This window comes from Lotus japonicus, chromosome 5 (assembly GCF_012489685.1).
Source record: "Lotus japonicus ecotype B-129 chromosome 5, LjGifu_v1.2".
In the NCBI taxonomy this organism is placed as follows: Eukaryota; Viridiplantae; Streptophyta; class Magnoliopsida; order Fabales; family Fabaceae; genus Lotus; species Lotus japonicus.
This window is the reverse complement of record NC_080045.1, coordinates 26770069-26785699: the sequence shown is the minus strand read 5'-3', so window position 1 is coordinate 26785699 and position 15631 is coordinate 26770069. Positions and strand designations below refer to the sequence as shown.

General features: G+C 40.7%; 1 long non-coding RNA gene across 1 annotated transcript; it reads right to left on the bottom strand.

The window, feature by feature from the left end:
- Nucleotides 1-11957: 11957 nt before the first annotated feature.
- LOC130716739 (uncharacterized) lies at nt 11958-12780 on the bottom strand. The gene is made up of 3 exons (XR_009012144.1): nt 12640-12780; nt 12224-12390; nt 11958-12091 (listed from the first exon to the last, which is right to left on the bottom strand). It is a non-coding gene; the product is annotated as an uncharacterized LOC130716739 (long non-coding RNA).
- Between the last annotated feature and the right edge of the window lie 2851 nt (nt 12781-15631).

Below are 15631 nucleotides of genomic sequence, written 5' to 3'. Positions count from 1 at the left end.
TACCTCTGATCATTCTTTTTATCGCGTTTCTTTATCTCAATCTGAGCTCAAAGTTTCGAGCTTTTCGTAAAACTGTCTGATTTTCCCGATTTTTCTTTTGATCTACCTTCCATACTTGCCCAACAACCTAGAACACGCTGTTGTGCGCCGATTTCGATCGAGTTGTCAAATATCTGAAAAACTGTATAAAAACCCTTTTTCCGCACATATTGAAACTTTATTGTTGAAAAGCCACAATCCGACTTAGTGCCTTTAGGATTAGTTGCTACAAATGCCGTTGTGAACATCGCGATCAAATTTGTTTTCCGAAGTTTTAACTTGAGTTTTTGAGCTTTAATTTTGGACCAAAATGCCCCTAACTAGTCGTAATTCGATCCGATTGTTCTAAAAAATTTTCGACAATTTCTTTACCCTAGTTTTACCCTAAAACTACCTAGGAATTAAATTAGATCGAAGAAAAAGCGCCGGGACCCTTTTCTCTTTAGGGGCCGAGAGCATGTTTTTAGGGGGGGGGAGGTTTTCGTTTTAGCGATAACTCGTCCTCTCGTGCTCGATTGTTGTACTCTGAAGCTTCAAACGCTTTGTCTATCGTTAATTAGTTGTGTTGTGATTGAGCTAATCGATTTTGTTTGGATTTCTGCTTTGTTTTCTCCGAGGTTTAGTTGAAGGAACTTTGGGTACTACGGAGCAACTTTGTGAAGAGAACCTATACCGAGAGGCTGGAACAACTCGAGGTTAGGGCAACTTACCTATTAGCTAATATTGCATGATAGGCGTCGATAAATTCGACTTGTGTATTACTTTGATATTGGTTATGATGATGAATTATTGTTATGTTGTTTCCATGACTTATGATATTGATGTTTTATTAAATTGTGCGCTTTGACGCGTTTTCGGAGCGAAGAATCACAGAACTGATTTCTTTTGATCTTTCGGGTTGGAGGAACAACCCTAGGCAAGTCCAAACATGGGGTTTGAGACCTAGCCATTCGTTTGTATACTTAGACTTTCCCCGGGATTACATTTGGTGGGATTTTGGCAAACTTAGAATGAATAGAATTTTGGAAACTAGAGACCTTAGAGAACTTAGTCTTCAAGAACTAAACTCATAACCTGACTAATTCAATTCGAAACGTTTTTATTAACGAATAAACCATAGGGAATCTTAACGGGAAAATGATTGCGAAAGACGGGGAAAAGTCGACATTGTCGGGAGTTCTTGAAAATTGTTGGACACCACGGGGGTGAGCCACGGTGACGAGAGGAAGTCACCGAGTACTTTGGTACTCTTGTTGTTGGAGTTTATGTCGTAGGGTCGACATTAAACTCTTGAGTTTTGAATTTGGGAATTAAAGCTAAACACTTGCGTTGGGAGGACGATTCGATGTTTGGCTGACCATATTGCATCATGCATACACTCGAGGTTTATACGATCGAAAGATCGGGCCTCGGTGGAGTTGGGACGGCTTCACGAAGGTTGGGACGGCCTTCATCGAAGAACACATGGGTGTATCTTCGGCATAGAGGGCAGAGTGGTACGACCTAGGGTGGTTGGGACTGATCTGACTATGCATGGGTTTGTAAGTGACACCCGAGCGGAAATGGTTAAAACACTAGGCAGGTGTTAGGACTGACTCGATGGTGCCCATCCTAATTGAACTATCCGGATCATATTGAATTGCATTTCACGCATACATTCACCCTGACTGGAATTGTATGCTGTCTGAATTATCGAAGTATTGTTAGAGCTGATAACATGCTAGGATTAGTGACGAACGCACTGTCGCGGGTGCGTGTCAAAGTATTTTTGCTTTGAATGCAGTACAAGGTGTTAACACCAGGATCGTTCTCACAAGGACTTGATAAATTATTAATTGATATTAGAGTAAAACAAAAAACTTAAAAGGGGGTTGATTGATTGGATTGAAAAGTAACAAAGCAATAACTAAATTGACTAGACAGAAGAGAGAAAGCGTTAGTCATCGGATTATAACATTCAAGTGCAACAAACCTTCATTGGTTACAAAAGATTAATTCTTCCTTATCAATTCCCTAATTCGTGAGAACTAATTAACTAAGTGAAAATCAATTCACAGTTTCTTAAACTAAGCGATTAAGAAACAATTACGAACTAACATGAACTAAGCGAACATGCATCAACTCTTATTCCTAAACCTAAGGAATTAAGCAAACCCTAGATCAGAAATAGAGATGAAAAGAATTAATAAAGAAAGAAATTTGCATTAAGAACAGAACCTCAAGTTTGCAAACACAAGAATATTAAAAATCCTAAGACTAACTATGGAGTTTAGCAACTCATACTAGAAAAGATGGAGAAAAATATTAGGAGAAGGTGGAGGAGGTGATGGTGAGATGTGGTGAGGTGGTGTGGTCTAACAAAAGCCTAAAATCACTTATTTATACTAATAAATAAACTTGTTCATCAAGTAACAATCTTTGTTATCTAAATCTTTTCTAAATCTTCACAAAATCGGGCCCACATAAAGGAGTAAGCTGCTGAACAATCAGGCATTCGCGGGTCCCACAATAAGTCTGAATCTTCAATTGAGTTAAACATGAGAGTTGTATATCTTTAAGTCAGCTTCGCGGGCCTTCAATCGGATCCTAATTCGGAGTTCTGTAGCCCAAGATATGATCATTTTAGTGCAGACTGTTCCAGACTCGCAGGATTAGCGACAGCAACTTTGCAAGGACATTCTGACCAAGTTAGAGCCTGATTCGTGAATTATTCTGAACATGAAAGTTATAGAGCTTCGCGTTAGCTTTCCAACGACATATTAGTCGACCAATTTGGATATTTGTAGCTCCATATTCAATCTGTTCTAGCAAAACAGTCATAGAAACTAAAAGTGTAGAATTAAGCTATTTTCCATGAATAATCCAAATAAGCACTAATGGTCAAAACATGGTTAAGTCATAACAATTAAGCACAAAAATGTATATAATAAAGCTTAGAAAGACACACGTAAAGTGTATCAATTATGCGCTTATCAATTAGTTATATATATACATAAACATATATATCTATACCCCAATCACATGTTGTATGGATAATTACTTTATTCCGTGAGTTGACCCTAGCACCTTGGCTTTGGTTTCATGTTTGTATTTGGGCGGTCGGCCTACTGCCAGATGTCGATGGCGGACTGGTTTTCGATGGTCTCTCCCTCGGGGGGGATCAGGTTTGAGCTGGTTGACCGTCATGCCCCCACCGCTTGGGTGATCGATTCCGTGGATCATCGGGCGACGTACCGGGGAAGGGTCATGGAGGACCGTACTGACGAGCGTGGACGTCTGACGAGGGGAGTTCTACGACGCATGGAGCTGAGCTTCAACTTGCCACCTTCAGTTCGCTGTGGACCGGGCACTGGCCGAGGACCACCTGCACCACCTTCATCTTCATCCGATGACGAAGACCTATCCAAGATCGAGGCTGATATTGATGCACCTGTCGCGCCACTTCCTGCTACTGCTGTCGATCCTACCGACGTTGCGTCGACCTTGAGGCTCGTGGAGCCGAAGAGGGAGCCTGTTGTTCCATCTGCCTCTCGCCGTTTTCCGTTTACTCCACCACGCGGCTACCGCGTGGAACCCCTGGTTCGTGTGGTGGAGGAGGATGTCCTTACTGAGGAGGTAGATGTTGAGATGGGCTCGACTAAGGATGTTCGCAGGACAGTTAGGAGGGAGGTCGTGGACTTGGATACTGAGATGATCACGGTGGACTCTGACTCTGACACTGACGACGACTACTACGTCGGGAGCGACGAGGAGGAGGAGGAGGAGCTATGAGCGGTACTGGGAGGGTAGGTTTAGGCAGGCGTCATATTTTGTGTAGAGCTCTGATTCGTCTTACTTTTGGGACAGGGTAGGTTCCCGACGCATGGCTTTTTGTGTGGTTCTCTTGCTGAGGGCTCACAGAGAGTCTGTCGGACTGTAGGGGTCTTTGTTTAGGCCATTTTGAGGCCGACTTTCTCTTGGAGGATTGTAATTATAACTTTTTCACTCACACTTCTGGATCTGTCCATATTTGCCTATGGGCACACTACTTTGGAGTCACTGCGAGTGCGCGTGACGTTGGAGTGTAGCTGAGGCTGTACATGTTTATATGATGTACATCGGTTAGTTTAGTTGTTGGTTTATGTCTTTATTTTCTATCACTATAATTAAAAAGAATCAAACGAAAAAAAAAAATACCTGCTTTTCCGCTTAGAGATATTTTTGAGTTACTAAAGTGATACCCGGAAATCAGGGTGTTACAATTTGGGGCTGTACATTGACTCATGTGATCAAGGGAAAGAAAAAAAACAATTTAAAACCCTAAGGGCCAATTCTTGGTTCGGCCGAACCCTAGTTTTTGGGGGTTTGGTGGTTTCTTTTCTTGCCTTGATCGCACAAGTCCTTGGTACCGCACTTGATGATTTTGCCATGATTTTATGTATGAAAGACATGCAATATAAGGATATGATTAAGTATATGAGAGATGGCTGATGCTTATACTAATGTTTGTGAACCAAGGGTCACTCACCTAGCCGTAATCCCCTTGTGTATTTGAGACTGTTGATGTTGCCTTTGTAATATGTTTTTCAAGACTCTAGGATTGACATTAGAGCCATAAAAACCAAGAGAATGAGACGTGATGAGATTTAACTCGCTTGCAAGTAAACGTAATTAAACGGACATAGGTTGGGGTAGACTATGGTCCATGAGAACGATGGCCTTCCACGCGAGGGAGATTTGTGGATTGACTGTGTTGGTCTCCCTAAGATTTGTGGATTGACTGTGTTGGTCTCCACGTGACTTGGGACGACTGTGTTGGTCCCCTTGTGATTGTGCATCTGCGGATGTTCGAGATTGGCCAAGGTGTTTTGGTGGGTTGTGTGTGAGGAATCCGTTAGCCTAACTGACTAACTATTGATTAAATCCCATAAGAGACATTAATGCTTATAAGTGTTGATTTTTTATTATTATTTGTTTTGCTGTCGACCTGACCCTGCTTGTTTGTTACGTGTTTATTTGGGGGGGGGGGGGTAGATGGTGAACACCAAGACAGTGGAAGCTATCGTGATCTGGGAGATGGTGTTGAGTGATCCCGAGGATGACCGGCTTTGGGTGACCGACGCGTCTGGAGTCTAGAGAAGCTACGCCGGCGATGCAGAGCTCGTTGGAAGGGACATACATGGAAGAGTCGTAGAGAGACAGATCCTTGCGGATAGGGTAGTCATGTTGCCTCACCCTCCCGCTAGGTTTTGTCAGACCAAAGAGGAGAAGCCGCTCGAATCATGGGAGGTGGGAGGACGAGGAGGATCCTTCAGAAGAGACTACAGCCGAATCACCGCTGATGGGGGAAAAGGATGCAGTGGAGTCTTCTCCACCGGAGCCGAGGCAAGCTAGCCGTGTTGGTGAATATGAGGACATGCCCGCATTGGAGCTTGTTCCGGATGCCACGGAAGAACGACCGCCTAGGAAGAGGTAATGTGGATGGCTGTCAGGATCTGAAGGTGAACAAGCTTATCTAATGAATAGTCGAGTTGCCAAGGACTCGGAGGTCATATACATCTCTAGTGACAACGAGGATTAGAGTCGAGACTTTTCTATGTTGGGGTTTTTCTATGAGAGTTGTATCGAATTTTAATTTACTTTAACTGTTGGATTATTATTTATTTCTGTTTTTGAGATCACTTATGTACTTGATTTACGGCTTTTCCATCGGATTCGGTTTTGTACTTTTGGATTTATTCCTCGATTTTTAATTTAGAGCTATTTTAATTCAGAAATGCATGATTTATTTATTCCGCAAATTTATTTCGTAAAGTTTCGAGAGTTTCGCAATAATTGAACTTTTGTCATTAAATCAAGATTAATAATTGAACGGCAAAAATTCCTTATGAAAATTACGTTATTTGGTTTACTGTGTGACACTCGAGAAATCGGGGCATTACACGTTTCCTCGCCCGCGACACCATTGCCGCCCTCACACGTTTCCTCTTATATGCATCGTCCTCCTCTTCTAGGATGTAGTCTCTTGCTCGGGCACGAACTTCCGTCATTGAGCGCGCTGGTTTCCTACCCAGCTCGCAGCTCAGTTTTCCTACCATCAAACTGCTTTTGAAAGCGTACACGCACATCCAAGACTCCAATTCCTCGAACTTCGTGGACGCAGCACTGTACCGCTCCATGTACTGCTTCAACGTTTCCCGCTCCCTCTGCCGAATACCGAACAGATCTTCGATCGTTCCTGCAGAGAACTGGACAAGGAATTTGGACGAGAGGTCGCGGAACCTCGCTATGGATCCTTGAGGCAGAGTCATAAACCAAGCCATTACCGCACCTCGAAATGTAAAGGGAAGCATCCTGCACTTCACAGTGTCAGAAGTCGTGCTCACCGCCATCTTCTCATTGAACTGAAGCAAATGATCTTTTGGATCGGTTCGCCCATCGTACGTTTCCAACACAAGGTTTCCCATGCCATCCGGTAGGGTCACCTCTCTCACCGCTACTGAGAACGGCTCGAATTTCGCAACAGCTTCAGCCTCCTTTGCTTCTTCATTCCACTGCCTGAGGCGGTAATACTCCAATTCTTCCTGCAAACAATCATTTTGCAGTCTCACGTCGCTAGCTTGTGACCGTCGCGCTTTTTCGCGACGCAGTCCCCCTATCCTTTCGCAGCGCGGTGAGGATTCATGCTTCTGCTCCATTTCCTCGCGACGCCCTTGGCGGCGTAACCTCATCAAGATCTATCAGCGGACCGAGAATCCAAACAAAGAATCGAGAACCGAAAATCCACAAGCCGAAAATAATGTCCTCTGAAAATCAAACTTCACTCAACAAGATCACAATCCACGTAGTCTGGGAATCGAAATCTACTGATTCCCACAGAAGGCGCCAAATGTTCCATCCATGAACATTGAGGTGAGGTATAGTACCTATAGTACATGTGAGATTCCTAGAGAGATTGAGAGCGTAACTGCTTTAGAGAGAGAAAGTAACTGAATTTCAATCTTGTTATTTCTCAAATGAGCGAAGAGTCTTTTACAATTGGTATTCATCCCCTATTTATAGATGTGGAGTTGGGCTTGGCGCCTTTAACCCTTCCTATTGGGCTGGTTGGGCCTCGGGGAGGAGGCCCAAGTCCCTGGTCCGCTCGTCGCCCTAAGCTGGCGCTCCTGGGCGAGGGACCCTGGGGTCTCGCCCAGTCCAAATGTAACTACAATGCCTTTAAAAATTTATGAAAAAACTAATGACATTATACTCAATTTTATTCTCTATTAGTACCATTTTCAGTCTCCAAGCCCAAACCTCAACAAATAACACACCTTGAAGAAAGTTGTCTCAGTCGTATCCCGCTTCACCTCGTTTCTCATAACATCCACAAAGCCAATAAGCTAAAAGTCTTCTTCTCTAATCAAATATAACTCTATTTAATGCCTTGAATTCTTCTGTTGTAATATGTAACATAGTAGAGATTCATCTTCTCACATGAAACTTCTTTCCAATTGGTTTAGGAACTCATCTATTTGAGAGTTTTTCTCCATTTCCTTAATGGAGTTGAGCTCATTCTGCAAGAATGGAATTACTCCATTTAGTTTAGCGCTTCGCTATGTCACCATTAATATCATGCTATCCAAAAAGTAACAATCCATCAATCAAAATCTAGACCAATATATCAAAGTTCTAAAGGTTTCTCCTAAATGCAAACTAAATCAGCAATAGTCATGTCCTTGACAATAGAGAAAAGGACCATCCTTGAGGGAAAAAATGCAAGAGAAAGTCAGTCAGATAGAGAACTATACCAAAAATAAAGTAACAAAATCAAAGCTACATTAGTTTTCCTCTGATACATGCAACACTGATATGAGCGATATCGTGCGAGTCTCGAAAGTAACCACCCCGATTAGCGATGGGAGTAAATGTAACACCCCGATTTCGGTGGCGTCACTTTAGTAACCAAAAGTAAACTTAATGCGGAAAAACGTGAATATTTTTTTTTTCGATAATAACTAAGACAAGACTGAAATAGATAAAACCCAAATGCGAAAAGCAATAAAACTAATATACAAAATATATAACAGCCCCCGCTTTAAGTAGCAACCTCGTCACGAGTGAACCTCCAGTGACGGGTAATAGAAGAGTAGCGCCTGTAGGCAAAAGTACAAACCAAAAGAAAAGGTTAAGTGTCCGCAACACTATCCCTCAAAACTGAGAATAAGCTGGCCCATCGGCCTGAAACAAGACCTCCTAAGTCCAACCAACTCTCTGTGATTCTCGTAAAGAACCACACGAAAGCTATAGGTGGGAAACTACCCTGTCCCAAAAGAAACAAATGATGTTCAGAGCTAAGACTCTACTCCTACACTAATCCCATCTCGAGGAGCTCACACCAGCACTAAGACCTACATGCTAGCGTGGTCGTCGCCCAAATCTGAATTCAGAACGACCTAGTCTAAGTACACCATCCGTCCTCCTCTCACTACCGCGATACGCTCCAGTTTCTGCATCTCAACCCTAGTTCCTCCCGAAGGATGAACCATCATGGATCAGCCCGCCAAAGACATCTGACAAAGGGCGTTTGTTCACCAAAGCACACACAGAAGACGCAAGGGTCAACTCCAAAGAATTATGTAAATAATAGCACCAATAAATATAAATGAGATAATAGCCACTTAGGCTTATAACTAGGGATAACATCCTAGGGTTGCATACTTCCACAAAGAATATAACGACTGTAAATCACAGTTAACATGCATCAAGTAGAACTACAAGTATCAAACACACTCATCATGTAGTCAGATCAGCATAAAACCCGAATAACGTCACTCTGCTTGGCGACGGAACAAACCGACAACGTCACTCTGCTTGGCGACGGAACAAAACCACAACGTCACTCTGCTTGGCGACGGAACAAAACCACAACGTCACTCTGCTTGGCGACGGGACAAAACCACAACGTCACTCTGCTTGGCGACGGAACAAAACCACAACGTCACTCTGCTTGGCGACGGGACAAACCAAAGGTATTGCCACTTATAGGCTGGGCACCTCGAGACGGTCGTAACACTAGCCTCGTGTTTAACCATTTCTGCTCGGGCGTCACTTATCACCTTTGGCTATAGTCAAGACGGTACAAACTCTACATGGTCTGACCATTTCTGCTTGCTATGCCGAACATCAACAGGCACGATACAACTCTACATGGATGATCGTTACCTCCTGTTGTGCCAGGTATAGTCAGGACCGATCCAACTCTGCATGGCTGATCGTTACTTCCTGCTATACCGAAGTACTCTGCTTGGCACTTTATAACAACACATAGCTGCTCCAACAGCACAAGAGTATCAAATACTCGGGAACTATCAATTCCCCGGACTTATCCCCAGGATAGCCCAACAACATAGCTGCTCCCACAGCACAACAACAAACGCTGCTCCAACAGCCCGACATCAAACGCTGCTCCAACAGCACAACAACGACATACTCAACACTTGGATCTGACGACACTTCTCGTTTTCCAAAACTATGATTTTCATCCAAAGCCTCCTTTCGAGATTATTACCCTTACTTAAAGATTTAGAGGTTGTTTAATGTCTTATGAATTTTCTTTTCAAAATAATATCCTTTTTAGTCTTATCGCAATTCCTATAAGTTCTCGGGATCTTCGAATCCCCAAATGACTCCAGAGAATGTCTCGATCCATAAACCCTATACAAGGCCCGAACCTCGTTCGTCCTATCAAACTTTCTCAAAACTCTCAAAATAAAATCGGCATGACCTGCCCGCTATTCTCACCGTTCAGAATCTCAGATTTTCAGTGTAAAGCATATTTAAATCATCACAATCAACAACATGTCATATATCAAGAAATCTCAACATTAACACTTAGCACTTAGCATATAAAGCATGCACCACACATCCTAGATTACCCACATAGCACATAGCATGTAAGTCAATCTTCAAAAACATTCAGTAGATGAATGATCTACATTGTCAGCCGAAGCCTCAGAAAACATTTTCAATCACACACAATCTCAGTGCATAAACAGTAAACAATGTCGAAAATATCGACCCTAAGCATTAACTAGAGATTCAGTGAGAAGCCCTCACCTGTAGGTTCTCCAGAATAATCAACTAGTGCTTCCTCGCACTCAAAGTGTTGTTCCTCAGGAAATTCCTCAAAAGTTCCTTTAAAACAAAATCACAGAAATACTATCAGAATCTATCGGAAACTAAGCTATCGATACTTACTAAGGTTACTCGAAGTAATCTATACTCTAAGGTACGATAATCTAGCGCGAAAGACAAGTTTTCGGAAAAAGGAAATTTCTTCCTCCCCCTTAATAGGGCTCGGCCACTTTGGCTAATTATGGGGCTCGATTTTTCTTCGATCAAACTTGGTTCCTATGCTTTCATAAGCCGTAACTAAGGGTATTCTGAACTCGGAAAAATTATCGGATCGAAAACTGTCGCAGGGGTATTTTGGTCATGATTTTTAACTTAGGATTTTCAAAACTGAAATCCCAAAAATAAAATTTTGCAGGGACGTCACCAACGACGTTTATGACAACTAATCCTACTAGCACTAAGCTAAGGCGATAGTTTTCAGCCTAAAGGTTGAAGCTTTACTCCAAAAACTCCAAAATGGGTATTTTAGGCTAAAATCGATTCCGGCGGAATTCCGGCGACATAACGGAAAATCTAATCCGGCAGAAGTGATCTTGGGCACATATAGAAGAGGTTTAGAATCAGAAATGAAAGATTCAGGATAGTTTTGCAAAAACCCATAAACTATCCACTCAGAAAACTCTACAGAAAAGCTATGGAAAAAGCGATCAGAGGTAAGGATTAGCGACTATACCTCGAAACCTTGAAGCAGCAACTGATTAATCAACGATCAAGCAAGAAATGAAGAAAATCTCTCCTCCTCCTCTCCTATGCAAACTCGCGGCCTCCTTGGGAAGAAATGGTGGAGTTTTGTGATTTCTTCTCACTTGCTTGCTATATATAGAAAATGGTAATTCGCGGGAAAATGAAAGTTTCGCGAATCTGATTTTTCCGGCATCATTCTCCATGAATTCTAAGATAGGTTTTGGCAAAGGAATTCCTAAGCTAAGAAGATGTCTCCTTGTATTTTTGGCAACTAATGCAAAGTCGGTGCAAAGTCGGTGTAAAACTATTTTACCCGATAAGTTGCTTTTTGCATCGAATGTCGGAATGGAAAACTTCCTTCTGAAGAAAGATTGAAATCATCAAGAGAAATGGGTGTACGCGTGTAGAATATCCATTTGAAGCTCTGAATAGATAAAGTCTTCATTGTCGAGAAATTCTAGGGTTTTGAAATACCAGGGATTCGGTTTCGGCAAACTTCCGATGATTGGAATCGGACGTTCGTAGATCCTAGAGTTTCGCCTCGAAACGATTGTGATATATGGAAAAAGAGAAGTTCTAACATTTCTCTGAAGATTTTTGGAATTAACTTCCGTCGTGCCTAAAAGTGAAAATCAGCTATATACTAGGGTTTCTGACCTAGGTTTAAGCGTATAACGATCGTGCTATAACTTAAATCGACTTCGATACAATCCTTAGACTTTTCCTGAACTTTCTCCTTCATACATTTATTTCATTTACTAAACTCTTGTTCAGGTTTCCCTTCGCCATGCATCAAACCTACTGGTGAATAAGAATTTATTCACTTGGTATAAACTGAAAAACTTGGGCCTTACAGTAAACCTGTCATTGCAAATTTGCCGATATTTTCTTCAACCTATAAATTAAGGAAAAAACCTATCTGGTATTTAACCCAAAAATCTTAAACGTACATAGAAGCCAAAGACATAGAACTTAGAAGCTCGGAAAAGTCTTAAAAATCTAATCAAAGATAAAAAGGCTTGAATAAGCTAATAGGCTTCTTCTCTGATCAAAGATAACTCTATTAATGCCTTGAATTCTTCTGTTGTAATATGTAAAGTATGTAATATAGTAGAGATTCATCTTCTCACATGAAATTTCTTTCCAATTGGTTCAGACACTCATCTATTTGAGAGCTTTTCTCCATTCCATTAATGGAATTGAACTCATTCTACAACAATTCAACAAAACCACACTATTATATAAAACCTTGATCCTATGTAACTTTAACCATACAGATCTTAAATTTCAGTTTTACCACTATCAATAGGAAGAATAGGTTTTAAGTACTCTACCAACTTACCATGCTCAGTTAAGCTCTATATATGCAGACATAGCTAACCCCAACAGAAACAGTACATCTCAAAGTGAAGCTTCTCCTGCTCGAGGCCATGACTTTCAAGATCATTTTCCTTCTGTTACAGCAGCTGATCCATAGTCTTAAAGAGCTTTCTCCTTCTAAAAACGCAGCTACTGCAGCATTTTTTGCATTTCAAGCAATAACATACAAACAACAGAAGAGAAGAACTTTAGAACAAATAAAAGAGAGCAAAATATTTAACTACTAATCATAAATAAATAAGAGTCAAAAGAGTAACAGCTTGAAATGGTCCAACTCATTGAGGCAGAAGGGACATGACATATTCAATAATTGAAGAACTAATAAAACCATTGCCTTCAAATCCCTTATAGTTTTTCTGCAAAATGAACAATAAGTACATTTCAATCAAAGATCACTCATAGAAACTGTTTGAACTTCACCATCATAACTTCGTTTCTAGTTTTCATCCATAATAGACATGAATCTCTGCTCCCTCGGTGTCTCCAAGACCTCTATCATCATTGACTCTTCATAAAAACTCAGCAAAACAAACGAAAGAGCTCATTGGAGTTGATGGTCAAGGTTATATCTTCAGATGTCAAACTTGTAGTTGAAGCTTTAAAAGTAAGGTTTGTTTAATTAATATCAGTTAAGTTAAACTATTTGTGATTGCAGATAAAAATACTATAAAACTGAAAGAAGTAATTTTAATTGGGATCTAATAAAACCAAAGTAAATGAGGCTCAGGCAGTATTCGGCATAAAATAAGAAAAAATGCAGAATTAAGACTATAAGGCACATTTGTTCTCTAATGCAGTGTTTAACATCACAATGATATGATATAGATAGATACAAACGCATTGCACCTGCATGTTTGCTTTTTCTCCTTAATCCTCTTGCTTGTCTACATGATTTCCACCAATCATTTTGTGCTTCTCCCAATACCCATGCGACCTGCATAACTTCAAAAGAAACTCCACTTGATTAAGCGCTTCGCTATGTTATCACTTCACAGGCAATATAGAATAACCCGTAAGTAGTTGATGGGGTTATGGCTATAAGGGAAACCATTAATATCATTATCAAAAAAGTGAAATCCATCAATCAAAATCTGGTGACCAGTATATTAAAGTTCAAAAGGTTTCTCCTAAATGCAAACTAAATCAGCAACAGTCATGTCCTTGACAATGGAGCAAAGGACCATCCTTGAGGGGGAAAAATGCAAGAGAAAGGAATAAAAAAAAAGCATGCTTGAACATACATGAGATGGCGATGAGGTCATAATGGCATCCATGGTGAAGAAGAGGATTCAGACCTAGACACCTACCCGCCTGTAAAGATGAAAATTAGGGAATATAGGTAGTGGGTCAAGGATAGTGATTTCATTCTCTAATTTGAAGCTTGATAGGTATAGTGGTTTAAGGACATGGTCAAAGTGAGAAAATAATTGACAACGAAATCAGATATTATCTCAAAATAGAATCAAGAGATGCCATATCCTTAATGCCATCAAAAGGTTAGAAAGAAACTAAATAAATTGAGAAACGTATGTACAGAAAAACAGTCAGTTTTGGTGAGATCTTGAATTTAAAATTTTAATATCAAAATGCCCCTTGAAATTTTAATAGCATAATTTATGCTGCTTTTGAAATTTTGTTTGTTGCTTAATTGGAGGGTGAAAATGGTACCTGAAAGAGTTTCTTGGCTATCACCATCTCTATGCGGCTCCTCAAAGAACATTTTCCCTGTGTGATAACAGAAGTGAAGAGGACGCATGAATCAATCAATCATGGAAACAGAGAACATATGCAATGAAACCTATAAACAGAAAAAGAGAACAAAAAGAAAAGGCTAAACTAATAAGTAAAAGAAGTTCAGAATAACCATCTAGCCAAAAGGGCACCAGCGAAATCACAGATACAAAAGGGTAAAAGGAATTGGAAAGATTTAACATGAGTGACATATACTTAGCATAAATAAACACAATAGTAGTCTCTCCATGCCTTTATGATAGAAAGGATTCAAAGAAAAATGATCAGTCAGTGAGATCAACAAATTCAAATAAGATTAAGGGAAAAGTCTTGAGAGAATCTCAACCTGCGAATAGCTCTTCCTATGCTCAGTCTTCAATCATATTTTGTGATGTTCAAGCTCTCACATGGAATACGTTGAATGTTCTTCCCGTTCAGACACCTTGGTAAGCTGCTTCAATAATCAACACAGTAAAGAAAAGAAAAACAAAACCTCAGGCTCAAAATAAACACTGATATGAAAAATATCAAATATCAAATGTGCAAAGGATAATGCATAAGTAGCAATATATATAGGCGCTTAGAAAGTAGAAACATAAATATGAACTAATTGATACCGATAATTAACTTTCTTTAAGTTTCCACTCAAGAAAGGAAACAATTGAAAGCGAATACAATCAAGTAATCATACAGTCAAGTAATCAATTAATGGGGGGAGTATTTTACGGATATCATTGAAGCCACAATAGTATCCACACAACAATTCCAACTACTAAGAAAAACATGTAGGTCACAAACCACATCATTGGAGTGAATAATGTGAGAAAAGCCCAAGCACGAGATTTCAACTTCGTGATAGATGCTACAACCTGAATCAAAACATGGCTGTGTAAAATCCAAAACGTTGGTTTGATTTGTGGTTATAGTAATGCCCCCCACAATAGCATAGAAGGCCTTACTTTCAAGTCAAATTGAAAAGAATTTTAAAGAACTTATCCAGGAATAGAAAGGGACTTCACAACCTACTAAAGCTAAATAAGAAAATATCAAATCCACATCAAAACAATAAGAAAAAGATCTCATCCAACACCATCATCATTTTCTCAAAGAAGGCAATGTCAGACCATAAAAGCAAAGTACATTGCTTTTCCTGTTTTTAGCTCGCTGAGGAGGAGATAATGAAAAATAACGTCACTCTGCTTGGCGACGGAACAAACCCACAACGTCACTCTGTTTGGCGACAGAACAAAACAACAACGTCACTCTGCTTGGCGACGAAACAAAACAACAACGTCACTCTGCTTGGCGACGGAACAAAACAACAACGTCACTCTGCTTGGCGACGGAACAAATCAACGACGTCACTCTGCTTGGCGACGGGACAAACCAACGGTATTGCCACTTATAGGCTGGGCACCTCGAGACGGTCGTAACACTGGCCTCGTGTTTAACCATTTCTGCTCGGGCGTCGCTTATCACCTTTGGCTATAGTCAAGACGGTACAAACTCTACATGGTTCGACCATTTCTGCTTGCTATACCGGACATCAACAGGCACGATACAACTCTACATGGATGATCGTTACCTCCTGTTGTGCCAGGTATTGTCAGGATCGATTCAACTCTGCATGGCTGATCGT